General features: G+C 42.0%; 1 non-coding gene across 1 annotated transcript; it reads right to left on the bottom strand.

Annotated features, from left to right (window-relative positions):
- Nucleotides 1-4818: 4818 nt before the first annotated feature.
- Nucleotides 4819-4925, bottom strand: LOC141616005 (small nucleolar RNA R71). The gene has a single exon (XR_012530386.1). It is a non-coding gene; the product is annotated as a small nucleolar RNA R71 (small nucleolar RNA).
- Between the last annotated feature and the right edge of the window lie 8956 nt (nucleotides 4926-13881).

The raw sequence follows: 13881 nt of genomic DNA, 5'->3' as shown, positions 1-13881 counted from the left end.
AAGTTTTTGGTTCAATTTTCTACTAAAATTAATATTATACTAGTATTGTAATATTAATTAGATTAAGTGTTAAGCCTTGGGTATAATACATAGGGAGAGATCTTACACTTAGATCTTTGTTCTTCCATTGGAAAAGCTCAAGAACAAGAAGAGAAAGGTGATCTCTCTTGTGCCCTAATAGCCGAAATCTACTATGTAAGGACATGATTTCTCCTCTATTTATATTATTGTTTGCATGCATAAGATCCGTAATTAATTTTATGACAAATTATTTAGACATATAAGAGTATGTTAACATGTATATGAATCTACATTTCTTTCAGGTCGGGTTTGTAAAATCCTCCCCGTCTAGGTTACTCAGTCTCACTGCGCCCCTCGAAAGTATTTTCTTGACCAGGTATGGCCCAGCCCAATTGGGTTTGGACTTCCCCCTCGGATCGACAAGTAATGGTGCTCGAACCGACTTGAGGACCAAGTCGCCTTCCTTGATGTTCCTGGGTTTAACCTTTTTGTTGAATGACCGTTGTATACAACGTTGGTATAGCTAGACGTTGTGCAAGGCGTTGAGTCGCGGCTCGTCTAGAAGCGTGAGTTGTTCGAACTTTTGACGAGTCCATTCCGCCTCAGGAACTTGACTCTCCAGTAGGATGCGTAGAGATGAGATCTCTAACTCTACCGGGTGAACCGCCTCCATACTGATGCGTGCATATTATATAGACTTATTGTGCCATATTTGCACGCATCTCTATGCATTTTGTGTAGTGTTTAGCTATAAATGTCCCCCGAATTGTCTATTTTGGTTTCTCTTATCTTATTTGCAGGAATGAACCAAAGAGAAGCAGAATAAAGCTTAATACATGTCCATATGCATGAATTTAGGAGATGAGTTGAGTCGGAGCTCGAAGACTACTATTTTGATATGCGCATAGAAGTAAGTTAGCTAGGCGAGCAAAGGAAGAGCTTCAAATTGCTAGTGCCTACTTTGAAGAGCCATATCTCGAGTTCCACAACCTATTTTCAAGTGATTCCAATTGGAGATGAAAGCTTGTCCTCTTAGCTTTCCAACGCCACCAGAAACGCTCTGTTTTCCAAGTAACGAAGAAATGGCGGCCGTTTGAAGTTCAGTGCGCGAAGCAGGAATTGTGCGTTTGAAATCACTCGATCGAGTACTATCTTGCTCGATCGAGAACCTATTGTCTTCGATCGAATGGCCTCTTTTTGATAGTGTTCGATCGAGTACCTAAAGTCCTCGATCGAGAGGTTTTGATAGAAGTTACTCGATAGAGGAGTTTTAAAGTACTCGATCGAGTACTTTTCTATCTGCCGCAAGGTTTTAATATCGTATTAGGTTAATAATTATCTTTCCTATAAATAGGAGAGAGTTAATTAGGTTTTAGACATCTTTCATTCTGTACTTTTCACTCTTAATACTCACTAGACATTTCTTGGTTCGATGTTGTTCATTTTTGCCGGATCTAATTCTTTATAATCTTTCTTTACTCCCTTTATTTAATTTCAATTCTTTTTGCATCTCATCTTTATATCATGTTTATTATTGTTTTCCTCTTTGTTATCTTTTTACTTATAATCATTATGCTTAGCTAATTCTCTAATTCTAGGATTAGGGGAGTCATGGTAGTATAGCAATGATGCGATAGTTGGCTTAGAAGGTTTTGTTGTGAGAGTTGTTTCATTAAAAATTTAATTATAATCGTTTGGTTGAATTCATGCAACTGAACTAGTTAATCCGGTTAAGTTCAGACCTAGATCGGAAGATTGGAATGAATATACCTGTTATGAGCAATAGACTACACTAGTGAGGGTGGAAGCTAAGCCAGTTGTATTTTAGGGCGGATAGCGGTCCGGAAGGACCTTTCCTTTACCCTTCTTACATCAGACCGACTGCCTACCTTTAGCTGATTTGTGTAATACCATGATAACCCGACATCCTGGTATCTCTCTCTTTATTTACTCTCTACCCTTGCTTTTATTAGTTTAGTTTAAATACTCAAACCCCCCATTTTGTGACCTTAGGCAGACCGAATAATGAGTAGATAGTGACCGCCTCCCTGTGGAGATCGACCTTACTTCCACTAGCTTCTGTTAGTTGTTTTAGGTATTTATTTTTGGTACTAAACGACGATATCATATACCGTATGCTAGGTAGAAGGGTGTGGCTCCTGTCGGTGTTCGGATGGAGGTTCGATATCCCCAGAATGCGAATGGGAGTTTGCTCGGCCAATCGCGGTAATTATCTTGCATCTTTTTGATAATGGTGACAAGAGTTTTGTTTGCTGGCTCCACCGCTCCGTTGGTTTGGGGACGGTAGGGGGATGATCGATGTCGTTTGATCTTGTATTTGTCCAGCAAGGCTTGTGTTTCCGCCCGGAAGTGAGAGCCTTGATCGCTGATAATCTCGTGGGGTACCCCATATCTGCATATGATGTTGTCCTGGATGAACTTGGCCACTTGTTTGGCGGTCAAGATTGCATAGTGATGAGTGCCTATTTTGTGTCAATTTCCCCCTTCTTCTCTATGCATTTTTCCCGAACCTACACGGTTTTTGACCCTTCTAGCTTGCATTTTATAGCTTTAGTCCCGTATTGCGAGTTTTATTTCCCTCCTTGCAGGTTTTGCATCGGGAAGAGGACTAAGGGAGCTAGCAAAGGACCTCATAAGGCAAGCATAGGGAAGAAGATTGGAGGAAGGCGTACAAGGACTCTCAGCCGGCCGGCCGGCAGCCGTCTCACCGGCTGAGAATCCCTCTATTCGTTCTATGAGAAAGGAAGTGAAAGAGGACTCCCAGCCGGCAGGCCGTCAGCCAGTCAACCGGCTGATAGTCTCCCCCTTGGAGCCGGTCCAGAGCCGGCAGCCGGTCAGCCGGCTCAACCCACCTGGCAACATTAAATCAAGCAGAATTTACAGGGATTTGACAGTCGGTCCAGGACCGGCGGCCGGCCGGCCAGCTAAGACTCCTTCTTCCCGCATTTCTATTTCCTTGTAATTTTTAACCTAAATGTTTGTAAAGCTATAAATACCCTTCTCCTAATTCATTTTAGACATCATACCTTAGATTTCAGAATTCTCTAAGTTTATGTAATATTTATTAAGCAAGTACTAATCTTCCTTAATTACTCCTTATTTACATACTAAATTATGATAGATCTACTTAGTCTCAATTATTTACATTTGGTTATTGGGTTGTATTTTGGAGATATTGAAGAATTTCTTCCTTAATTCAATCAAAGTATCAACCTTTCCTTATTGTTGGTATAATTTTCTTCTTATTTACTTTGTTTAAATCAATATTTTACATTTCAATTCCTTATTTTCATTGTTATAATCTACACCATGTTTTCCATTGTGTTTAGTTGTCTTTCTCAAATTGTTTGCATTTACTCTTTGATCATGTGTGAGTAGTGACCCCCTAGGGTTTAGGGGGATTCTAAGTGGGATTAGAAAGGAATGACTGGGTGATGAATATGTGGGTTGTGGGTAATTGTTTAGTCCTCCTATACATGCATATAACGTGTTTGATGATTTGCATGAGTGAAAGTTCATGTCTTTCTTCACCAATTCCTTAAGTCCTTTGTCTATGAAAGTTTATGAGGGATTTTGATATCATGATTAGGAGAGGATTGCATGCTTGATGATAGTTAGGTGTCATCCTTAGGAAGGCCTAGACTTTGTGCCAATTTCCTAGACTAAACCTTACCCTTGACCCCTTTGTTCACCCATGTTCATTTCACCCCACTTAGATGAACCCGAAGACCCTAGACTTTAAATCGATTATTTACACCTCTTGCTAATTACTAATTTTAGTCTATTATTAGTTTAGAATCAATATTCCTCTATTTCCCGACTAGACTAGACTCGTATTAAATTAAATATACACCCCTTCATCCTCGTGGTTCGACCCCGATTAATACTACTTTTAACTGGGTTTATAAATCTTGTTGATGATAAGAGTTGACGGCTTTATATATTAAATTCATCTTACTCATCAAATGGTGCCGTTGTCGGGGATGGCGTTAGGTTATATTTAGTTTATTAAGAGTTTTAGCTTTAGTTTTAGCCTCAATTGTTTGTTTGCTTGAGTATTTGTGTGTTCCCGTGTAGAGTGCGTGATTTTTGTCTTTCCCTAGTGTGTAAAAACACTAGGAGACTAACGGTTCAACGAGTTGCATGCCTAGGAGAAATAACCAAGCTTTGCTTTTCAACTCTGACCCCGAGAGGCTCTTCCGGACCTTGAGGAATAGGACCCTAGCAAGAGTTCGAAATTCTCCTCCAACAATTTTTAACCAAGCAATTTCACCCACCCCTCTCACCATTGAAGCACCAAGCCTTCTCCAACCAACCAACACAATTGAGACCCCAATATAAAATCCCTTTCACAACTTTCCAAGTCCACCTCAATTACCACCCCCTCATATACCAAATCCACCACCACCACCAATGGCTCTACGCGACCATAATCGTCCAAATCATAACGATGCTTGTAACTCGATCAACTTTGGCCCTTTGGCTCCTAACAATTTCGAAATGCACCCCGCTTAAGTAAGCTCGATAGAAAAGGATTGTTTTAATGGGAATGCCGATGAAGATTCTCATGCCCATCTTAGGAGGTTCAAGAGCAAGGTGAGCATGATGAAGCAAAATGGAGTGTCAGAGGAAACTTTGAGGTTGATGTTATTCCCATTCTCTCTAACGGGGAAAGTGGATCGTTGTTTGAACGTCCACCCACCGGATACGTTTACCACATGGGATGCTTTAGTCAAGGCATTCCTAGCAAAGTATTACCCGACATCTAAGACTGCCATGCTCCAAAATGAAATTCATACCTTCCAACAAGAAGAGGGGGAGTCCCTAGGAGAGGCATGGGATAGGTAGCTAGATATCCTTGCTAGTTGTCCTCACCATGGTATCCCGGCTTGGTACATCACTCAAACCTTCTTTGAAACTTTACTACCGAGGACCAAATACATGGTGAATGCCTCCGCGGGAGGAGGGTTCGATCATTTGGGCGATAAAGAGGGTACGACCCTAATCAAGAAGATGGTGGACTCGGAAGCCAACTATGGTACAAGGGGCAACGTGCTAAGAAGAAGTGACCGGTATCCTAAGGAGAACTCCTCTAGTGCAGAGACAAATGCCAAGCTCGAACTCCTCATAAAACAACTAGAAAAACTACAAAGAAACCAAGTTCACCAAGCCACCACCTCACATGGTCCACCCATGGAGGAAGTGGCTCAAACTTCAAGTTGCGAGCTTTGTGGAGGGAGTGGTCACACTTTTGACATGTGTGGCAACAACTATAATGGAGGATATGAGGAGAATGTCCAGGATGTCAATGCTTTTCAAAGCTATAACAACAACACAAGACCACCACGACCACCCTACAACAATCCCAATGTCTATAACCCAAACACCAACTTCTATCATTCGGGTTTGAAGAACCACCCCAACTTTAGCTACAAAAGTACTAATGTCCAAAACCCACAACACCTTTAACCCCAAGCCCCAAATAATCCACCCGGGTTCTCTCAACCTAGGGGTGGATATCAAAATCCAAGAAACACCAACCAAAACTCTGGAAACCAACCGCAAGGGTACCAAGATTTTGGGAACAATCAAAACAACCAAGGGTTCTATCAAGAGACCCAATTAAGTGAATCAAGCTAATCAAGGATTTGGGCAAGGGTTTCAAGATCAAAATCAAGGACCAAACCTCAACAACAATGGCCCTAGAGGGAATTACCAAGGTGGACAAGGTGCCAACACTCGGTATGACTATGGGTTCCCTTTACCCATAGCCAATCAACCTTATCAAGAACCCCAAGGTGAACCCTCTCAAAATGAAATTATGAAGTTGATAAATAACATGCAAGTGCAACATAGCCAAGACATGGCTAATTTCATGAAGGCTACTCAACAAGAAAATGCTAATCAACGATTTGCCCATCAAAAGTAAATAAGGGAATTGGAGGCCCGGTTAGCTTCTCATGCTCTTGCTAACCCTCAGAGGCCGCCCGGTGGTTTGTTAGCCCAAGGGCAAAGCTCCAAGGATGCCTCAACTAGCCACCAAGCTCATGCGGTAGTCTTAAGAAGCGGGATAGAGCTTGAAGACCCTTACAAGCATCTTGAGGTAGAAGTTGACTCGGATCCCAAGAGGAAGCGTGTGGAAATGAATGGTGGAAGGGAAAGCCCACCAATGACACCATCGGCTCGGATTAGTGAAGCTAAGAAAGGGAAGAAAGCAAGTGGAGAATCTTCAAGTAAGAAAACACAAATGGAAAGGGATATTGACGGTTTGGTTGAGGATTTACCTTGTGAAGAAGAAAGAGGTGAAGATACTACCGAGGAGGTTCTCCTACAACCCTCTACTAAGGTAACAAAGAATGCAAATCCCCCAAAGGTATCTCCAAACTCTAAACTTGTTTCTCATATCTCCTACCCCTCAAGAGCCATAAAGAGTAGGGAAAACTTCAAGTATTCCAAGTTTTGTGACATGCTTGAGAAACTTGAAGTCACCTTACCCTTTACGGAAGTGATATTTAACATGCCATGTAATACTACGGTTTTATGTGTCCTGGGGTATTCTATCAAGTGGGGCTTACTCTGTCGAGTAAGTTGGATTTTATGCAAAACAGTAGTCTGCCTGTAGGGTACTCGATCGAGTAAGCTTGGCACTCGATCGAGTAAGGGTCACTCGATCAAGTAAGTGACTTACTCGATCGAGTAGGTCGGTTTACGGGTGATTTGCGACGGGTTTGTTAATAATGCGGATTAATATATATTAAGTTCCGTCATCTTCCTTTAAACACTTTTACAAAACCTAAATCACATTCAAGAGAAGTTTCAAGTTACGTTGTCTTGTCCCTTCGCATTATTAGTAAATCCCGGAGCTAGAGGTTTCGGTTTTCATTGTTCTTTATACCGTTGTGATCCTTGCGTCTTGGGTAAGTTCTACATATCATTTTTATATTATTTGGTTAATGTTGGTTAAACCTTAATTTGGGGATTTGGGGGTTTTTATGATTATGTGGTTACGGTAGTGATAATATGTATGTATGTATAGGAGGAGGCTTTGTTGAGGAGAGATTCTGAGTAGCTGCTTAGATCGTCTGATTTCGTGTTGCTTTCCACGTAGGGTTTCCCTACTCGGTATTAATTACATGATGTGTGTGGTGGTTGTATTGTGGTTATTGATTAATTATATTGCTGGTGATTATGACGGTTGTTGGTTTATATTGTTGATTGTTGTTGTATAACTGTCTGTGATATTCGGGGCACGTCCCTGGCTGAGTGGAGTCACTTGCGGGAGTGGCTTCACGCCCTTGGTTCGCCTCTTGTGGAACCCGCCATAGGAGGGATGTGCACATTAAGGAAACTTGGGTTTATCGCTCCGTGGTTGATGAGCGGGGATTTGGTGGGTACGACTGCGGTCCCCCACTGGCGTTGTGGAGTACTTGTTGTGATGGGTACTCTGGCAGGACTACACACTTTAGTGTGTAGTTGGTTGTGTGGAGATTGATTATGGAGACTGGGGATTGATGTGTTGATTGAGCTGTTTGGCATTTGTTTCATTGTGGGTTGTATCGTGTAATTAGTACTGACCCCGTTGTTTGTTTTGAAAACTATGGTGATCCATTCGGGGATGGTGAGCAGTTATTGAGTAGGTATGATGTGACGCATATGGGATAGCTGGGATAAATCATCACGTGGCTGTTAGAAGAGTCTTCCGCTGTGTCAGAGGATGTCTTAGGGTTGTGACAGTTTTGCTAGTAGACATTTTTGAGTACTTTGTATTTCAGTTAACAGTTTTGGGTTTTGAACATGTAATCGCTTAAACCGTATTTTACTTTTAAATTATGTTTCTTCATTGTCTTATGATTATCATTGCCTTGGGTAACCGAGATGGTGACGTTCTTATACCTAAGTGGTCCTGGTAAGGCACTTGGAGTATGGGGGTGTCACAATGTGGTATCAGAGCCAGGTTCCTGAAACCTGTAACCAATGAACCTAATGAACATAGGGAGTCAAATTAAAATGAACCCGGGGTAGAAGTTGTAGGAGCTAATGCAAAGGCTTGGGAGATGTCCTAAAGTCGCGAACTCGCCCTACAATTTTGAACCGGTCACATGAGGTACATGTCGGGATCGTGATGTGTTGTTTTCTTGTTTGCACATTTACATAATAACATGTGGTGAATCGGTGGATGTATGAATGTGGAGGATAGGAGGTGTGGAATAAAAAGGTGATGAGTATGTGACTTGTATGTTGGATGAATGAAGCATGTTGCTTGTTTTATAATGTGGCATGTTAGAAATACGGAAGTAAATTTGTTTTGTTTGAGTATATATAGAGTTGCGTATATATATGTATATTGTTGTTGTCGTTATGTTGGTAGTATAAAGGTTGTATATAAAGTTGGGAAAGAAAGATAAGCATGCGGGTAGTTATACGAGTCTGCATGACTCGATCGAGTGGGGGGCACTCGATCGAGTAGGTGAGAGGCTCGATCGAGTGGGCCTGACTCGATCGAGTAGGTAGTTTTGTGTTTTCTGGGCAGAAGCATGTTTTTGGGCGCTCGATCGAGTAGGTAGGGGCACTCGATCGAGTGGGGTCAGCTCGATTGAGTGGCTAGTAAGCTCAATCGAGTGTGTTTTTGGGAGTTTTCTGATCAGGTTCTGGAGTCGAGGTACTCGATCGAGTAAGTGGGGCAACTCGATCGAGTGACCTCAACTAGATCGAGTAGGTGTGGGGACTCGATCAAGTAGGTTATATACAGGTCGTATGCATGTTTTGGGTTATGGTATGAGTGTTTATGTTTACCTTTCTCTTATATAGTTACAAGATACCGCCAAAAAGAACCGCCTTGTATGCTAGAGCTGAGAGTATGACGGTTGATGACATAGTGAAGATGTTGGAGCACCAAGATGCTCTTACTGAAGCTTTGAAAAGAGTGGGAAAGGATAAGGATGTTGATCACTCCAAGATCAGCATCATAGCTAGGTTCAGTCCTAAAGAGTATAAGGGAACTAGGGCGCCAATTCTACTGGATAATTGGCACAGAGAGATGGAGAACATTCTTGAGTTAGTTCATTGCTCAGAGGAGTTGAAAGTGGAACAAGCTGCGTTCTACTTGAGGGAAGCAGTCGGTAAGTGGTGGGATAAGGTTAAGGTGGGTGCTAGGGAGATGTATATGAAGCAGGGGCTACCTGCGATACCTTGGGATGAGTTCTGGAAAGCTATGAGACGTGAGTTCGTGTCGGAACATGTGAGGAGTAAGTTGAGAGAGGAATTCGATGACTTTAAGATGACTTCCGATATGACGGTAGCTGAGTACTACCGCAAGTTTAATGAGAAGTCCAGATATGCTGAGGACATGGGGCTGAGTGAGGAGAACTTATCTTTGAGGTTTGTAAAGGGGTTGACCCCCAAGATTATGGAGAAGCTACCGGTGGGAGTTCTTATAGATGTGAAGGAGGTCTATAAGCTAGCTGGGAGGGCTGAGAGGTTGGTTGAGATGACTAAGAAGAGGGGTGCTGAGAAGAGGAAGGCTGAGAGCGAAGGGGGTGGTCAGTCCAGCTACAAGAAGAATAACCATAATCAGGTGAGAGCATATTCATTGGGCTCAGGGTTTAGTGCTGGGGCTTCATACGGGCGTGGCCGTGGTAGCAGTGGTGGTAGTTGGGGTATAACCTAGTATAACTGTGGCGGTGTGGGCCACAAGAGACATGAGTGTACTAGTGCGATGAGTGGGGGTTTCCAGAGACCATCACAGGGGAGTTTCTCACAGGGTCCTACATAGAGTTATGCTAGTAACAGGCCGGCGGGGTCATGGAAGAACAGGAGAGGTCAGAGCAACAACGGTGGGGCAAACCGCAATGGTGGTAATTCTTATCAGAAACCGGTTACCAACACCAACAATAACTAGGGGTCGGGTACTTGTGGACAAGGCCCTCGGGAACTGCGTCCGCGGGATCCACACTAGGCATAATCGACTCGAGGTTCCTTCGAATCGAATTAAGACAAATTAGAGTCGCCACCAAGTTTTTTGGGAACTTGGAACCGTTCAAGTCAACTTTACACCTTTCATCGAAAAGCATAAAGCCAATCGACTACGAGTGATTAAAGATAAAGACTTGTACCCTATATCACTCGATTTGAATGACTCTCGTAATCCAATGGTATTTAGACGGATCCACAAACCATAGATCTTGAGTAAGGGGTGAGGGTACGTGTTGGGAAGCCCATAAGGACACCCAATCCCGCCCGTCAATAACGGCCTCTACTAAGTCAAGTGTCAGAGTTCAAACAAGGTCATAGCTACTACGATGTATGATATGCAAACGTTGTTTTAACCCTATCATGTGAAGTTTCTATGTCGATTTAGATGCAACTAAACTAACTTTGTCCAAGTTGTAATTTAGCATGCGGGTTGATTAATCTAACAACATACAAAGCAAACAAGGCTTAAAGGGGAATGGGGGAGCCGTTGGGATCTACCTATTACAAACCAGGCATTTCATGCCGACACAACAATAAATTAAAGATACAACTCGATCTAAATACAATTGCTACATACGGAACCATACACGACACAAAACACGGCCCTTCGGCCTAGGAAACCGTGCACAAAGGGGTGGCCCACGGCTTACATGACTCACGGCCTTGGGTCACTCCTCGTGATGTGTGCTTTCACTTAATCTCATCGAGTTAGACATAGGGCTACGCGCCAAAGCATGCATTAGCATAAACCGGGCCATGTTGCTTTAAACAACATGCGATTTACTACGCTCTTACATGCATTGGGACACAACCATCTAACCAAACAAAACTAAGGTTTTTGAAAGAGGTTTTGACTCGATAAAGGGAAACTAACTTGAAAATTACAACTCGATGAACAAACGATAAATTACAAGTTATAAAGCGATAAAGAACAAGCGATTCATGAAACGGACGAAACCAGAAGGACCAAAAGACACGGCCAAATCACGGCCAAACCAAACACGGCTACCCTAGGTCCTAGGTCAGGTTCATTAGTTAGATAAAATGATTGCGAAACGAACTCGAAACAAATTAGAAAACAAGTTGAAAACGACGTTGATCGGTTGAGATGATGTCGCGCAAAGGGGCATTCTACACGGCCTAAAAGGGGTCAAGTTAGGTCAAACTCGCTAATTAATTTAACTCATCGAGTGTCAATAAGAAGGTGCTAATCACGCACTCTTACGCTAGCGAGAAATCAAGTGAAAAGAGAGATGTATTCAATTAGGTTATAGAATTGTTAATCGATTTTTAAAGCTATGTCGATGCCACCTAACATGTCTAATTAGGTTATTAAATTGATCTAATGTCATCTAAATAAGTCATATGTTAATAATCAGAGGTCATACTAACATGCAACGGGTCCTAAGGTGGGTCGAATTGCACGAGAGAAGAGGAGATGTCAAAAGCGAAGAACGAAGTTAAAATCGTTTTATTAATGCCCTACCTTGAACACGAGGATATGTAAATGAGACGGGGGTGTACGACCGACTGATGTAGCGGTTTCTTTTCCCATCTCAAGTCAACGCGGGTGTTCATGGTGGTACTTTAACTCATACTCGGACTAAACTAGTTTCATAGTTAATTTAAACGATAAATAAAAAGCGATAAACAAACAAAATAAACTATGAAAAAAAAAAACATAAAAACGAAATAAAAAAGGAGAAAGAGGAGGATTTGATGCACCCTAAACCTACATGTATCGTTGACACCGTCTTGGGTCGTAATCGATGGTAGATTTTATCTCGAGAGGCCATCGTCGACGAAGAAACAAAGCAAACACGCGTTTTTGGCAAATCTGGACAGCAACTTTCAAACGATGATTTCTCCCTCGTTTCACGATGAAAATTCGATTTAAAAGATGTTTTGAAAACTAGAAAGAGAGGAGAACAGAGATCTTAAAGCAACCCCTGCTCGTTTTGAGTTATTGGGCACGAAAAACGAGCACAAACAGAACTGGACAGACAGAACAAATCTGCGTAAAAACAGAGTGTATAACACTGTTTTTCGAGGGATTTCGTGTACTCTCAAGGGCAATTTGGCTCGTAAATCTTTGTCTAATGTGTAGATGGATGTTATGTGGTTAATTAGGAACAAGAAAATCGAGTTTTGATGGAGGTTTGAGGGAGGAACGAATTGTTTTTCGAGGAGGACACACAAACAGTTTCAGTTTGTATGTCGGTTTTGTGGAGGGTTTTTGAGAGGCAATTAGGGTTCGTTTATGAGGTTTAAAGCTTGTGAGTGATGGTAGGATGTGGGGAGAACTTAGAGGAATGAATGTATGGTGAAGGGTGGGTATTTATAAGGAGTTAAAGTAGGGTAAAAGAGGGGGAGAGGCAGTCGGGCCTGTTGAGCATAGCTGCTGTCCAGCAGCTTTTGGGGGGTTTTCTAGGGTTCGTTTGGGGGTTTTTCTTTGTGGTTAAGGTAATTTAATATGGGTAGGATATTAGGGTATGGGTTAGGGTTAATGGGCACGGGTTTTGGTGGTGTTTGGAGCGGGTTTTGGACTCGGGATTCATCACGCAAAACAGGGGGTATGCTGTTTGTATGCGGGCTGTTGGGGGTGATTTGGGACGGGATTTGGGCCATGGTTATGGGGTTCGAGCTGGGGTTAGATGGGTAGTGGTCTAGGTTGGTTAGTGTACTCGAGATTCGTGCCAACTCGTAAAGGAAACGGGCTCAAAAACCGAGCTAAAATCGAGCTCAAAAACACATGTTCAAAACGAGTTCTTTTCAATTTTCAAATCGATTTTTCAAATCAATTAACACATTAAAATAAATGATTTTTCAAACCAAATATACTCATAAAATGATTTTTCAAATCAAAAATTTATTTTATTTTCAATAAAATAAACTTAAGAAAATAAATTCAAAATAAAATAAAATAAATTGAAATCACCTTAAAAAAGACCTTAATTTAAATATCATTTAAATTAAAATACTCCGTCGACAACGCTCATTCTACATCGTAAAACGAACCCAAATAATGACAATGACAACTAAATAAATACATGTGTCCTATCATCATCGAGTGTTTGTCGGGTTCTCTATAAATTCAAATATCGACGGATATGGGTATCTACAGAGCCCCCACTTTGACTGAGGCTTGGACAAGGCGAAAGTCAAAGTATACCCCAGGTCCCTCTCGACCTGAGGATTCTTCGGGTCGTTTATAGTCCATTAGACTTGCGTATATAAGCTTGACCATAAGAAGAGATCATACCGAAACTTCGTCGGGGATTAACTCTTGCTTCATTGCGTCAAATTGTCATCATTGGTCGTCGACCCATAGATTGCATATATGGTGGATTGAGCCTTATCCTTAGGCGCCTACGTATCCGTTTCTGACGGAATCAAACCCGCGTCGTAGTTCGCAATCGCGACACATGCCCAAAGTTTATCATCTGCTGGCATTTGTCCGAAATTCATCATCTGTTGACACTTGCCCAAAGTTTATCATCTGCTGGCAGGTGCCAAAATGGGACGGGACTTTCCGAGGAGGTTGCCGTCGCTTTCATCATTTGCTTTCAGCTACGGAATTCTTCCGTTTCATACTCTTGTATTGAATTGAATTCTTGGTGGATGCCATCCTTTACATCTTGATAATGGTCTCTGAAGCCAATGGCTTCAGAGCCCCCAGTTTGCAATGGCTCTAAAGTCGAAGACTTTAGAGCCCCCAGTTGAAGCATATCCTGCTATATTTGAAACACAAAAACGTACAAGCAATAATCATCACATAAGCACATTTGGATCATCGATCTTAAAATTGGATTATTTGAAAGATTGGGTCATCGACCCGAAAATTGAATTTGAAAATTTTGAATAATT

This window comes from Silene latifolia, chromosome 11 (assembly GCF_048544455.1).
Source record: "Silene latifolia isolate original U9 population chromosome 11, ASM4854445v1, whole genome shotgun sequence".
In the NCBI taxonomy this organism is placed as follows: Eukaryota; Viridiplantae; Streptophyta; class Magnoliopsida; order Caryophyllales; family Caryophyllaceae; genus Silene; species Silene latifolia.
This window is presented reverse-complemented; position numbering and strand designations above follow the sequence as displayed.